Below are 16460 nucleotides of genomic sequence, written 5' to 3'. Positions count from 1 at the left end.
TTGTTGTTGTTGTTTTTGTTTTGTTTTGTTTCTGTGGAACTGGGGATTGAAACCAGGGGCATCTACCTTTGAGCTACACCCTAACTGTATTTTTTATTTTGAAACAGGGTCTCAGTAAGTTGTTAAGTGTCCTACAAAGTTACAGAGGCAGGCTCTGAACCTATGATTCTCCTGTCTCAACCTTTCAGTACTGGGATTTCAGGTGGGTGCCACCAGGTCTGGCTAAATCTGATCTTCAGATTCTAATGCAAGCCAGAGGGACATGGGAGAGTCAACTGAAAGACATGTGGGGATAACTGTATTTTGGATAAGGGTATATTCTACCACTGTTAATTTGAGAGTGTGAGAATGTTTTTGTGTTCATGTAAAAGAATGTCCTTGTCCTGAAGGCATATATGTTGATGTATAAAGAGGTCCAGTGTTGTCATAGTGTCTTCCTGTCTGGCAGCTTTCAAATTCTTTAACAGATTAAATGCATGTGAAAGAGAGAAAGAAAATGTGACAAGTTGTCAACAATTGGTGGATTCAGGTGAATATATATGGGCATTCATTGTTCTCTGTAGGCTTGAAATTTTAAAAACACTGGGCTTAAAAAAATAAAGTTTGAGCAGGGCACTGTGACACATGCTTGTAATCCCAGCATTTGCAAGGCTGAGACAGGAGGATTGCGGTTCAAGGACAGCTTCAGCTACTATTTAGTGAGGCCCTCTGCAACTCAGACCCTGTTTCAAAATAAAGAGTAAAAAATAGGGCTGGGGCGAAGCTCAGAGGTAGAATGCCTCTGGGTTCCATCCCCAGTACTGAAAAAAAAAAGTTTAAATAGACAGTAATACGATTGAAATAAGAAAGATTGAAATAGAATTGTAAAAACTAAAGACAAAATTTAAAAATCTGAAAATTCAATTGTTGCAGGTGATTAGTGGCACTGGTAGATTGGAGAGGTCATAATTTTTCATTATTCTCCTACAGTTAAATACTATAGGCATTTTTTTTCTGGGAGATTATCCTGTTACATTAATAAATATAAGAAAAAAACAAAACTTTTTAAGCATATGCATCAAGCCACAGATAAATAAATGGATATCAAATAGCAAGAAAAAGAGAGAGAGAGAGAAAGAGATGTATGGGTAGGATGAGTATAGGATTCTTCCACCAACCAAGTCAAAAGTTGGCCAATTATTGCCCTTTGGTTCTTCTGCCTGCCAACTATTTTTGTAAATGTAGGGATACAGCAATGCTTGTTTATTTAGGGGTTGTATGTCATTTTTAGTGCAAAGATTTGAATATGTGTAGCACAGACTATATATGCACTACAAAGTCAAAACTATTGGCCAGGTATGTTGGTGCACATCTGAAATCTCAGTACTTGGGAGGCAAGAGGGTCACAGGTTCAAGGCCAGCCTCAGTAACTTAGCAAAACTCTTTTTCAAAATTTAAAAATAGCCAGGCATTCAGAGCACTGGACAGAACAGAAGGAGAAGGTACATATGTTTCCTCTAATATGCCCAAACTAGGAAACACAAAGGATACCAGTGGAACTCCAGATAATGGAGGGGAAATACCAGCAAAGTTTGAATGGAAAGATAGGAGAGGAGGAAGGCTGATCTTGATTAATGAGGGTCTACATCTGAACATGTGTAAAATTATGAATAAGCCATGGTTAACCTGGACAACCATTGGTGGGAGGAGGGACGGGAAAATGGGGGCGGGGGAGAGAGGGCACCAAATATAGTTTAAATGTATACTATTTATGTTCAATAAAAAAAAAAGTTAAAAGAAAAAAAATAGCCAGGCATGATGGCACAGGCTTGTAATCCCAGGCTTTGGGAGGCTGAGACGGGAGGATCATGGTTCTAGGACAGCTTCAGCTACTTAGTGAGGCCCTTTGCAACTCAGTGAGAATAAAAAATGGGACTGGGGTTATAGCTCAGTGGTCCAATGCCCCTGGGTTTCATCCCCAGTACAGCATTAAAAAAAATAAAAATAAAATGGGTTGGAAGTATACCTCAGAGGTAGAGTTCTCCTCTGTTCAATTTGTAGTTCCCCTCAAGTTTACTATATGGTCCCTGATCTAAATAATATATTTGTGTATTTGCAGTTGTTAAAAATCAAATATATTTTTGTTTCTCAATCAGAAAGTAAAAATGTAGAAATATGAAAGAACTAACCAATACAGTATGATATGCACATTGCTCTAGGCTCAGCTTTTCCCGGCTTTGCCTCATCAAAGGAAGGTTATATAGTTGGCTTTACAGAAAGAAGGAAGGCAATAAATAAAACAAGAACATAAATAACAAAGAAAATTTGAAGTATACATTTAAAATAGTACATTTGGACAGATGGGCAAAGTGTTTGATAAGATTTATTTTACATAACCCAGTGCTTAAAAAAAATAAGCTTACTTTTCCAGGAATCATAAAACACATTTGCTGAATCATTCGCTAATTCCACTGGCGCCTTGGGGAGAAATGTGTCAAGTATTTTGGAGTTTTCTAAATTCGGGTTCAGAAAGGTTAAGTAGCTTGCCAAGCAGCACAGCACAGCTCAGCAAATTACTGGAAAGAAAAAACGAGTGAGAGAATAAGAAGAAGTTTCGTCCCTGAATCTCAGTTGAACCTACCAAGAAGAGTGTCGAGAATTTTCTCTGGGACCTTTCCATAAACCAGAACTTTTTAAATTTTAGAAGGGAGCAGAAAGGCACTGGATCCATCTAGAAAACGTGTGTTACTATCTTTCCAGGATTAGCTTGGCCAATTTGAGGAAGGTAATCCTACCCAGCTGAGTTTAAAATGGTTTTAGACCTCCAAATCAAGGAAATCAAAGATTTTTGTGATCCTCTAATGTAGTGAGTGTATCATTGTTTTGATAAAAAGCAGCCAACAGATTTTTCTCTCCTCTCACTCAGCAATTAACAAAAAAAGGACTAAAGTTGAGTTGAGTGGAAGGCTCAAGTCTCTTTCACCAGCTCTCTTGGGGAAGCCAAAATGAAAGAATTGGCAGGCCCTGTCTTATTTTCTACCTCCCTGTGGGTGAGAGGAAGGAAATGCTCCCTTCCCTTCCCTTCCCTTCCCTTCCCTTCCCTTCCCTTCCCTTCCCTTCCCTTCCCTTCCCTTCCCTTCCCTTCCCTTCTCTTTCCTTCCCTTCCCTTCCCTCCCCTCCCTTTCCTTTTCCTTTCTTCCTTCCTTCCTTCCTTCCTTCCTTCCTTCCTTCCTTTCTTCCTTCCTTCCTTCCTTTTTTCTTTCTTCCTTCCCTTCTCTCTCTTCCCTTCATTTCATTTCATTTATTTTTTCTCTTTCCTAGCCTGTAAGGACTTATGGTACATGGACTATACCACAGAGTTTGTCCTGCTCAGACACACGCAGCTTGGCTATTGTACTCCACATCCATCAATCACTGGCTGGGACACAGCCATTTGAGACATACTTTCTGGGTGTCCCAAGCAAGGTGGCTCCTACAGGATTGGGAGGCTTCCCCCAGCCAGTGGTGAGTCAGGTGGGCATGAGCCATCTCTGTCTGCAGCTGAGGTGCCGTTTTGCTGTCCTGGGTAAGGAGATCTTGATAGGGCACCATAGCTTCTATACCAGAGCCAATCAACTTTAAACATATAAAAGTGGGGTATGCTAATTAGTTACAAAAATTTGAATTAAAACACTATGAGTTACCGCATGTTCCATATATATTTGGGAAGAATACAAAATCAGCAGTTGTTGGGTGTAGCATTGTCAGTTAGGTACAGTTGACAGCCTATATCTTTCTGCTCTGATGTCTATTTGTTCTATCAATTACTAAGGGAGTAGTGTTAAGATCTCCCATTATAAGTGAGTACTTTTCTGTTTGTCTTTATTTCTGATATTTTGCCTTATATGTGTTGAGGTTTTCTTATTAGATGTATGCATGTTTAGGACTGCCACATGTTCTTAGTAGATTGGCCCTTTTATCATTAAGACAAGTTTATTTATTATCTCTAGCTATACTTCTTGTTTTGAAGTTTACTTCATGTGATATAATTTGATTAATTAATGAGTTAATAATAATCATGCTTCCATGCTTTTTAACAAGAGAAAGAAAGGAAAGAAAGAAGAGAACTTTCTTAGACTTTCCTTCCTCTCTTCCACCTAGTGAGGCCTTGCTACACACATACTGATCCTGTGCAAATCACTGATATGAGTATTTCACTTGAAGAAATTCACAGTAGCACTAAACAACCAATAAATCTACTTTCAAAGAACCATGGTACATGTGCTCACTGAGAATCTGAGTCTATTTTAAGTTCCTTTGATGTATACAGTATCTCAAAATTTACTTATTCTTTGTGGTTGAGCCTGGATCATGATACATGTTCATCTGACTACAATATAAAAATTCAGCATTCAAATAAGTCAGTAGTATAATTCACATTTCTTTCTTTTAGAAAACCAGGGCTTTAGAGGGAGGAAATCAGGGTGAGGAGGATGTTCTATGTACAGCTTGTGAATTATTCTTCTCTTTTGTCTATCGGAAGAAGCTAGATAATATCCAAATTGTTTATACTTGCCAGGCACATCCAGATTTCCTAATGATGACAGGATCTATGGTCTTTTTAAAAAATTTTATAGTTGTGATAAAACTATATAAATAATAGAGAAATTTTAAAAGGTAAATTTATGTGTTCAATAATCTTGGGTGTGTTGTTTTTAAAGAATAATCTCATTGCTTTGACAGTATTTTATTGCTGTTTTTGCTCTGACAACTTTATTTACGATAGATTCGACTTAGCACACTGATACTTGTCAAGATCAAACCCTCAATCAGAACCTGGTTTTATCCAGGTTCCTCCAAAACTACACTAGACACATTCCTCATTAGGCATCTGTTTATTCCAAAACACACACATACACAGGGGATAGAATTAGATAACACTTTTTTGGCTTACTAAATGGGTTAGACTTAGTAAATATGGTACTCGCTTTTCGACTGACTCTGCCATCTGTCAGCAAACTTATTGCTTTTAGCAGGGGTTTTTCTTGTGATAATTTACAAGTTGTTTCTCTCCCTTTGTTCTTTTCATGAAGATACATGTCCTTAAAATTTAAGGGGGAAATAACACATGAAATAAATTCATCTGTGAAACAGGAACAGCAGAGACCAACTGGCTGCTGGAGAGTTAAAAGACGCATGAAATTTAACCACAGATTTTTTTTTCTTATGGAGATGAAAGGAGAGTGAGTCTCAACATTCTGCAGGTGACTTCTCAGTCCCAGCTCCAGCTGGGAGGCATCTGTACAAGAAAAACAGTATACAGTGCAAGGAATTCATTTCTTAGGAAAAGATGCAAAACAGGGAGCCCAAGGGGTGTGGAGTTTCCAATAGAGCCATCTAGTTCTTGGTTCTGCCCTCTGCCTTGATCATAGCAAATCAGCTCATTTTTGCCTAGTGCTTGCTCTATAACGTGTGTGTGTGTGTGTGTGTGTGTGTGTGTGTGTGTAATATGCATATATACACACATAGAGATATATAGAAATAGATATATAGATATAACTTATGTAGAGTTTATTGTATTTTGTGTCTTTCACTTCTTAGTTGAGTGGCCCCTGGGCATGTTACTGACCTCTAAGCCTCAGTTTTCCTGAGAAACAAGTAGAATGACATAGTGTGCTTAGCATGGTGCCTGAATTTATGATGTTTCTTGAATGAATGGATGGGAACAAGAATACATAATCATATTATTTTATTTCATTCTCAAAGCAATCCTATGAAATTAAATATTATTTCTCATATTTTAAAGGTTAAAAAAAGAAGTCTAGGCCTAGAAAGGTTCTGAGACTTGTCCAAGTTGACACAGAGTCTCAAGCTTAAGTCCAATTATCATTCTTCTTACTAAAGAGAAGCTCCAATAATGCTGCAAAAAAATCATCTTTATCCCTTTTCTGGTCTATATAAAACTTTTACCATTTGCCACTTTGATGTGCCACAGTGTAGCTTAACTTTCATCTGTATGGTTTGCAGAATGCAGGTGTTTGTTTCAGATGACAGGGAGAAAAATAGGTCTCTATTTGGAACCAGGTATTTTCCCCTTTAAACGACTTCAAACCTCAAATCTATTTAGAAAAATTAATGCCTCCAGCCTGTTCTATTCTTTTAAAATATTTACAAAAATAATTTACAATTTCTTGACTGCCACAGAGTTAAACGTATATTGTTTCTATTCCCCACAATGTAAAGGTTTGGTATTGTTATGCATGAGTCATGGGTGAGTGTCCGGAAATCCAGAGAGGCAGAGTAACTTCTTCAAAGTCTGCCTACCAAAGTGCCAAAGCTGAGCCTGGTCTGAAGTTTACAAATGCTTTCCTCTTTACCAGTGCTTTCCAATTCACAGATACAATTTTACAAAATACATATTCTGATTGTATGAGTCTGACATAAGATCAAAGATATCGCATTTCTTTTTTTTCATTTTTTATTGATGCACTGTATTCATACATCTTAATGGGATGCAAGATGGTGGAGACATATATGCACACATCACCCATTTAGCCCTTTCCCAGTTCCCACCTCATTTCCTCCCCCTCCCTCCTCATGTTTGGCTTAGTACATTGATATGTTTGATGAAGTTATCATGGCATTAGAGAATTTCCCTCTTCCCCCCTCCCATCCCCTCAGTTAAGTCACCTTATTTGCTCATCTATAGAATATTTCATTTCTAACAAGCCTCTAGGTGATTCCATGTTGCTGGTCCACACTTGGTAGCAAAGTTTATATCCAAGCCAGGAGTGATGGCACACTCCACCAGTACTTGGTGTAGCTCAGAGGCAGAGTGCCCCTGGGTTCAAGCCCCAGTACCCCATCCACCACCCCTTAAACATAAACTTATTTCCAAATAAATATTTCATATTCAGAGATCCAGGCATTTAGTGATACTTTTAAAATCATCTCATGTTAAGAGTTCTGCCTCTAGAAATATCATTTTTCTTTCTTCCAGCCTGCGTGGATAACTTACCACAGTGGAACTTCACATATTACTTAAAGGATAAAATTTCTTCTTTTCAACCCTATCACAATGTAGCAGAAGTCTTGAGTAACTGCAGTTGAAAACATCTCTGGCCACTAATTCCATCAGCTATCTTAAGTCAGAAGATTGTATAAAGAATCAGAATTGTGTTCATTAGTGAGTGAAAGGAGGAAAGACAATCAGAGATGCAACAGTTAACAGAAGCAGGGGGAGAAGAGAAGATGTGAAGCAGTGAAACAGAAAGCTTACAGCCTAGGGGTGGAAAAACAGAAGCACATCTTAGAAAGTCACTCCAGGGAAATTTCTAAGGAAATTCCATGCAGAAGCAAAGAAGCATGACAAGGGAGAAAGAGGAATGAGAAAACTATAAAGGATTTTTGACATCATGGTCTTAACTAAACTGGGATATGCAAGTGAAAATCAATGGAGGCTAAATATTTAAGCATAATGACTGCCTAAAAGAGATTAGAGGGAATGAAAGAAGTTGCCATACATTTTATTGGAGCCATTGGAGTAAATGAGACAGGAGATAATCTATTGAAGCAACAGCATATGCAGGTGGAAATAGCATGGGACGAAATCAGAGGGAATAAAGAAAGAAGACTCGTGAATCAAATTTCAGCATAAATCATAAATTAAAGATCTAGATTTGATCTTTAATTTTTTTAGATTTAAAAATACCCAAGGAACTTATAAAAAATCCAAATGGTTATTAGCAATGTGTGGAATATGGTGGGTGGAAGAGAAAGGGAGAAGAAAAAGACTAAGAAGAGAGAGAGGGAGAAGAAGAAGAAGAAGAAGAAGAAGAAGAAGAAGAAGAAGAAGAAGAAGAAGAAGAAGAAGAAGAAGAAGAAGAAGAAGAAGAAGAACAGCAGCAGGAGGAGGAGGAGAAGAAGAAGGAGGAGAGAAGGGAAGGAAGAGAATAGTAGTTAATTCAAATACAGACAATGAGGAGCCTATGTCTTTTTATACTGCCAACAATTACATGAGGCTGAGTGATCACAGACATTTGAAATACTAAGGGTTTGCTCATCAGAGATATATAAACATAGTCATGGGTGAGATTAAAATTGTCCAGAAAGTAAAATAACATATCAGAGCGAGTTGCCTAAGATCCAGAGGGAATCAGGCCTATTTTCCTCCCACCTCCCACACCCCTGGAGCCCCCTTTCCTAACTCTGCTCTACTTCCCATGGGAATCCAAAGAAAGAAAGTTTTGGTTGCAGATGAGAAGCATTCAGAATTCATTTGTTCACTGATTTGTTCATTTATTCCAGAGCCATTAAAGACGCCAGGTTTAGTAAATGCAGAGTGGGATGGCAAGGGTCAGTATAAACAAGGATAAATGCAAATTCTTCTCAACAAATTTAGTTTGATTAGAAGAATGCACATGTTTGATCTCTTAGAAGAAAATGCATAGAGTTCTTATTAATAAGAAAAGGTTGCAAAGAGCTTGGGTACTCAGGGAAAATAACCAGTGGCCATCCTAGGGTTGGGTTTGCCTTTGGAATAACATCTAATATCCTTCCTCCCTCACTGGTATTCCCTATAGCCCTTAGAACAACAAAGTGCCTGATACTCCCCTGAATATCAGTAGGGACAGATTTGGTAGTTTCACGAATGGTCAGAGAAATTAATTGATTGTCCAGAGGCAATAAAACAGGAGGTAGATTCAGATATCCACATTCTCAGGTCTTATTTCCTTTCTATCATGCCAAGTTCACCCAAACCCAATCCAGCTTTGATACTGTCAATTCTGTGCAAGTCAAAAGACGCTTGCTGAGTCCCTACAATGTGTTGGTCCACTGCCAGTCACTGGAAAGAGTAAGAATAAGTATGTTCTAGAGGAACATGACCTTCCCTAACAAATAAAAATGTAGACAATGATTACAATATTGGGTTCAATAATAAGGTAGCTCAATAGAAAAATGATTTCTTGAAAACTTAAAAAAGCAATTGCTTCAAGTTAGAAAATCAAGAAAGGCTTTATGTGACATTTAAGAATAGATAGAGAATGAAACATTCCAGGTAGAGGAAAAAGTATGAAAAAGAAATGGAAAGCTATATAAATATGTAGGAAGGAGAAATTTTTTTTCGTGTGTGTGTGTGGTACTGAGGATAGAACCCAGAAGCTTTCTACCTTCTGGTTACACTCCCAGACTTCTTTTATATTTTACTTTTTATTTGGAAACAGGGTCTCACTAAGTTTCTGAGAGCCTCACTAAGTAGCTGAGGCTGGCTTCAAACCTGTATGATCTGCCATCCTCCTGTCTCAGCCTTCCAAATACTGGCATTACAAGTGTTCACCACCATGCCCTGCAGGAGAAGCAATAATTTCATGGCAGGACAGGGCATACATAGAGAAAATAAATAATACTAGAAAACACTGAGGTATATTTGGGGCCTTCAAGGTCAAGCTGAGGAATTCATGTTTCATTCCATATCTTTCTGTTTCCTGACATCTGAGGCCAGGATGACTAGGGGTTAAAAATATTATTTTAAGCAATTCATAGATTTAATTTTTATAACATTTAATCATATAGAGCAAACACTATTCTCTTCCTTGGGATCACATTAAGAAGAAAATGTTGGTTAGACACTAAGAGTTGAAATATCTTTTTAAAAATTATTACTTTCCCTCCATGGCAAAGAGATTAAGGGCCTCAGTTTCAAAGCTTTCAGAAGAAACAGTGTCTAAAACATTGTTGCTCAAATATCATTCATCTTAATGCTCATCTGTTAATGGCAATTCAGCTTTTTTGGGGGGGTAAGGTCTGGGGATGGAACCCAGGGGGCATTTGACCTCTGAGTCATACCCCTTGCACTCTTTTTATTCATTAAGTTGAAACAGGGTCTCACTAAGTTGCAGAAGGCCTCAGTACATAGCTGAAGCTGTCCGTATACCATGATCCTCCAGTCTCAGCCTCCCGAATGCTGAGATTACAAGTGTGCACCACCACACCTGCTCTAATTCAGCTTCTTAAAAAGTCAATGTGTAAAGAACACCATCAATTAAATAATAGGTGGATAACAGAGATGGAAATCAAAAGATGCTGATATGTCATCAGTAAATCCTGGGGAAAAGATGAGAGACTAATTGTGCCAGCCTAAGGAAGCCCACATTAAAGAGAATTTCATAGAGGACATGGATACCTATGTCAATGTTTCAGGAAGCTAAAGTGGACTTAGTTATCTGAAGGGTACTAGTGACCTTCAAGGGCCTTCCATAGCAGATGTGGTTGGAAATCAGATTTCAAGGCCTACTTTGATAGTGAGGAGGGGGACATGACTTAAATAGCCATGGATCACATTTGAAAGGAAAATGTGATGTTATAATGTGGAAAAACTCTGTTACTATATTCCTGGTTTGGTTGAATACTCAATGTGTAAACCTAGGAAGGCTTTAACTTCCCTGAGACTCGGTTTTACCTTGGTGGTATTTAAGAAAAAATGTAACTACCATCTATTTCTCTTTAATAGAATGCTTAAACAAAAACCGGTTGGATTGACCTGATTACAATTTCTACCCATCCCATGTCTATGCCAATAATATAATCACAAGGAAAATTTGCTTTTGTCATGTGGATGCTAAGGTGCTGAAATATTCAATCCTTGAAAATCGCAGAATGTGACAGTTGGAGAGAAATTTATCTTAATTTCCATTATGGTCTACAAAAAAAGTTCCAGATATAAATTATATGATGGATTTAATTTATTTGTAAGGAAGAAGTTTGGATCCTAAGAATTGCATGTTATGACAGTTGGTTATAAAAGAAAAGTTTGTCTCAAGAATTTTGATATTGAAAATAAGATTTTAAGCAATTTCTTTAAGAAGTAAATTCTTTACACATATTAATCTCACTTAACTTTTATTTTAAAAATCCATGAAGTAAAATTATAATTGTTTTTGTTTTGAAAACTAGAAAAAATGAAGACTGGGGAGACTTGCTTATCTTGCTGTACGTGGCATAGACCACATACAACCCATATTCAAAACCTTAAAAGATATGGTGCTGGAGCTCAGAATCTTCCCTCCAATGTGAACTGTCTGTATAAAAACTAAAATGATAATAGTGTGTGTCCTGGATTCCTTAAGATAAAGGAATGGGTTCCAGAAAAGTAGAAATGGATTATAACTTCAAAAAATTTTATGATTTTGTATGGAGCTTTATTATGAAAAGCAACATTTATTTTTTCTTAGATATTCTACATTTACCAAGTACTAGAATGTCTCTTATTTTAGAAATCTCTTGTATATTTCTTTAAACTTTATCTGAGGCCCAGCTCAAGACCCATGTCCTTCACAAAGCTTCAATTATTTCCTTTCTCCAAATGCTACAGCACACATAATACTATCCTCATCACAGTCCAGGTTCACGCATTTGCATTTTTTTTTGTAAATTATTTTCCCTCTAGAACTATGCAAAATTTTCCAAGGTAGGAACATCTTTTCTACTACAATAGGAACTTAACAAATTGTTTCATGAAATATATTAAAGATTCAACACCAAAGTAAAAGTCCACACCCAGATCAAAAACTCTTAATGGTCATTTCTCTAAGACTCCAGTTTATATTCTGCTTTCTCCTCATACTTTAGCTTTGCTAGTGTTTGATGTCTAAAGCCAGACTGCACTGAATTCTTTAAAGCTGAAGCAAGCTTATTTGGTTGGCTATAAATATAAATGTTTACTGAAACACAAACTAGAAGGAAGTGTATAATAAAAGAAGTAAAGCGATCCTTTGATTCTCCAAGGCTCATTTCTCAGAACCAAATATTTAAATGGTATTTTAACTGCCAGGCAAGTTAGCCAGGTTTTATAAGCCTAAGAGAGAAGAATATTAAACTAGGCCTGAATAAAAAGAGACTGGCCTGGAATACAGCTTACAACCCAAAGTTACCAGTGTGAATTTTCTATTATCTATGATCCTTTTAATATTCACTGTGTTAGTTATCATATTGCACATTGCTGATCTATTTATATGTCTGTCACCTCTGCAAGACCGTAAACATTGCACAAAGACTGTCTCTTTACCTGTCACGGGGTTATTCTTGAATGGCTACGTCTGAGGCTCACATCTGGCCCCAATTAGACCCTTCCTGTTGACAGTGGTTAACATTCATGAGTAAATCTCTAATCTAAGCCTTTTATTTGTACGGATTCATTAGTCTTTTCCAAAACCTGGGAGAGAAGAGCTCCAGTTACCATTCCCATTTCACAGATGAGGCTACTGGCACACGGGAAGGTGAGGGATAAGGAGGCAGAGCCAGAATTGAAAGCAAGCTGTCTGGCTCCATCTGGGCCACTCTCCACCACACACTGATGATCCTCATTTAGAATGATTGACAATGAGGAAAAGCAGGTAGAAATTTGGAAGGCTGAATAAAACCTCTGTCTTTGTCCTTCAGATGAATGCATCAGAACTGCATATTTACATACAGATTTAGGTAGTAATGGTAATGTTAAGAACAGGCATTAGGTAAGGGTCCAACTTTATTCTTTTCCATGTAATTATTATGTTTCAACAATATTTAGTTAAAAGATTATTATCTCCACCACCAAATGTTCGTGGAAACCTTGTCAAAAATAACTTGACAATATAGGGAAGAATTTAGCTCTAGGCTTTTATTTAACTCCAATGGTTTATATATCTGCCTTTAGAATAGTACTACACTGTTTCAATTATTGTAGCTTTATATGGTTTGAAATCAGAAAATATATATCTTCTAGCTTTGTTCTTTTTCAAGATTGTTTTGGGTATCTAGAGTCCATATTCCATATTAGGATAGATTTTTTTTTCTGAAAAATAAATATATAAATATATGATAGTTTCACCTAAAAAAAAATAGAAAAAAAATTCTCTGGTAAGAAAGAAAGTAAAAAGAAATATTGAAATGTTATCTTTATGTCATCAAAAGCTTGGTATCAGACAAATGAAACTATTATGTGAGATTATCATTTTTAATTTTGGATAAATTGCTATAATACTAGATGTCAACCACTAAGCCAAGCATGGGAGGGAGGGATGGGGAGAGAATGGGGTGGGGCTCGGGTGGGGGCTGACTGGGCGATGTGTGCATGTATGTCTACAAAAGTTTGTATCCCACTATGATGTATGAATACAGTGCACCAATTAAAAAAAAAAAACAGGCATTTGTTTATCATAACTGTTCACCAAACGTTCCCGTGTGATTATCTCATTTCACCATTACAACTACCTTGGAAGGTTAGCACACTTATCTTCCACATTTCTGCATGAGAAAAGCAAGCCTTAGAAAGCTTACCTAAGACCACATTATTGTCAAATATGGATTTTCCACTTAGGAAGCTGAGACAGAAGGACTGTATGTGTGAGGCCAGCCTCAGCAATTTGGCAAGACTTTAAGCAACTTAGAGAGTCTCACCCTCCATGGTGGTGCACACTTGGAACCCCAGTACTTGGAAGGCTGAGACAGGAGGATCACAGGATCATAGTTCATGGCCAGCCTCAGCTACTTATGAGGCCCTCTGTAACGTAGTGAGACCCTGTTTCCAAATAAAGAATAAAAAATAGGGCTGGGGGTGTAGCTTGAAGGTAGAATGCCCCTGGGTTCAGTCCCCAGTACTAAAAAAAAAAAAAAAAAAAAAAAAAAAAAAAAAAAAAATTAGGAATAATACACCAGTCCAGTACCACAAAAAAAATGGAATAATACACCAATTATTAAATTGGGTGTGTATCTCAGAGGTAGGTTCCCTGAGTTCAAGCCTTAGTACCCCAAAAAATGTATTTTCTCATTTCGTACCTCACATTCCTTCCATGACACTAACCTCCTAACTGGTCTCCCTCAGTCTGCTTCTGCCTTCACAACTCAAGATCCACAAGGAAGGGAAAAGAGCTTTTAAAAGAGTAAGTCAGACTATGTCACTTCTTTGGATTCTCAGTACATTTGGGTTAAATATAATTTTCTTACTGAACCCCTTGAGGCCACTCATGACAGGGCCCCAGCCTGCACCTTGCCTGATCTTCCCTTCAGCCCTGTTTCTATATCTGCTGTGCTTTCTAACTCCTTCACATCCAGCTCTTTTCTGCATCTGGACCATCATCCTTCCGTTTCTTTTTTTAATCCTCATATTTAACATTTATCAGCTGTCTGATGATGAAGATGACGAGCTCTGAGCCTTTGTCTCATTGCTTCATAACTGACACTTACCAAGTACCAGGTATGGCTTCCCGTGCTTTGCACATGTGGGCCCTAGTAATACAGCTGAGAACCTAGGACCTTGCCTGAGGTCAGCAGCTTATAAATGAAGGTGCTGGATTTTACCCAGAGCCTGTGTCTTTCAACCATGTGCCAAAAACATCCCTTGAAGTGGATAAGAAACCCGACCACCCACTTTAGAAATAGCCATTACCTCTATATTATCCTCCTGACACATGGACCCAGGACCAAGCCACTAGTGCTCATAGTTACGTTCACTGTGAGTAGAGACATACTTTGAGACATGCTAATTATTAATCTCCTTTTCCAGTTCCTTCTCCAAAGAGAAAAATTTTAATGAAAGCAACAAAGCTAATTAGAAACTACACAATGGGGGTCCAGCATTACTAATAATACCTTTAAGATCAAAGTAATATCAGAAAAAGTAGAGTTTAGAATTACTTTTTATTTGGTGAGGATGGTGGGTTGAGGGAGGAGGAAGAGAAGGACAGGAACTGGCAGGGTTGACTTCACACTATCTCAGCAGAAATCCTTCATTATGAGCATCCGAAACCAACTGGAGAAGCCTGTTAATCAAAGTTAACAGCAAGTAGCCAAATAACATTTTTCGCAGGGCGTGGTGGCGCACGCTTGTAATCCCCGCACTTGGTAGGCAGAGACAGGAGGATCGTGCAGGTTCGAAGCCAGCCTCTTCGGCTTAAGACACCCTGTTTCCAAATAAAAAGTCTAAAATAGGTCTGGGAGTGTAGCCCGGAGGAAGAAGGGTTTCCAGGAACCCCAGTACCACCAAAAAACAAACAAACAAAAAAAAACAAATAGCATTTTTTCCCTTCTAAATGTCTCAGTGGTTTGGAGGTCAACTATCTATTCTTCATCTAGTATTAAAAATCTGCCTTTTGGGGGAGGTAGGGCATTTTATTATTATTTTGCATTGTTTTGGTTTAAGACAGCTGTCATTCCTGAGAATAAAGAGTTTTGTTCCTTGGTTCTTAATAAGCTTTGCAAGGTGGTTTTTCCTGCATATAAAGAAGTCATTTGAATAACAAAGCCTTATATTTATAATTATTTTGAGTTAAATAGATTTGCTTAGCTTACTGTTGAGGTTATTCATAAACAGATGTGAGAGTCCAGAAAGCCTCTATCACTTTAATAATCTCACTGCTTGGAGCTTGCAGAGCTTAGAAGGCCACATATGAGTTAGAGAAACTTTCCTCTAAATAATTACCATGGTCCCTCTTCCTGTATCTACTTCTCCCAACTCATCCAGATACTACATATTTACTGGTCATTGACAGCATAATGGCCACAAATGAGCATGACTCTAAGCTGGGAACATTCACCCCCTAAGCACCTATGGGAGAGAAGTCTTTTATAGAGCTCTGTTCTCAGAATGTATCGATGACCATTATCAGTCCTATTCAAAGTGGCTGCTTTTAAAACAGTGATTGAAAAGAAAAAGAAATTACTCTTCTAGGCAGATCCTTAAGGTTCTTGGACACTCCCCAACAGCATGCTCTACTTTATGCTTGGAAGTCACCAGCCTGTGAGCCCTCCCCTCATGTCCTTTGAAGAAAAGGAGTTAATTTCATGCCAAATTTTGAAAACTCCAATGTGTTGCCCCGCTTGCAAACATACTTTTGAAAAAACAATGTAAATGTTTACGGCAAGAGAAAATCTTGGCAATGAACTATCAATCATCTCTGAAATGGAACTACAATGCACAATACAGGAAAAGCCCAGACACTTTAAAGAACCATTTACCTACAGGTGCCCTGACCCTACTGCATCTAACCTTTGCTGTCCCCTTTAAATCCTAGAATTCTCCCAGTCACTGCCTAAAGATCCTGCTCTGATTCGTTCTACCAGATCAGAGGATCTGGCCAAACATCTGGTTTTGAACTTCAATCTGGACTTTCTTCACAGGAATCCTAACATCTTAGACATCTGTAGGATATTGAGCAAGGAAAGCTTCACATTTGTGATTTCTTAAACTCTGACCATTTCTTAAGTCAAATCCAATTTCGTCTGGGTAGTGGGCATAACAGTATTTCCAGAAATTTATGTCTACAGCTTCAGAATGAGAATCAGGGTCTTTTCAGATAAAATTAAGGAAAGGTTTGAGATTGAGACATACCAGATTTCATTAGATCCAGAACCCAGCGGCAGTGTCTCTATAAGGCACAGAAGAAACAAAGAGAATAAGCTGGACTTGGTGACACACATATACAAAACTAGTACTTAGGAGGCTGAGACAGGAGGATCGCAGGTTCAAG

This window comes from Muscardinus avellanarius, assembly GCF_963383645.1.
Source record: "Muscardinus avellanarius genome assembly, chromosome: 4".
Classification (NCBI taxonomy): domain Eukaryota; kingdom Metazoa; phylum Chordata; class Mammalia; order Rodentia; family Gliridae; genus Muscardinus; species Muscardinus avellanarius.
Note: the sequence above shows the minus strand (reverse complement) of the source record.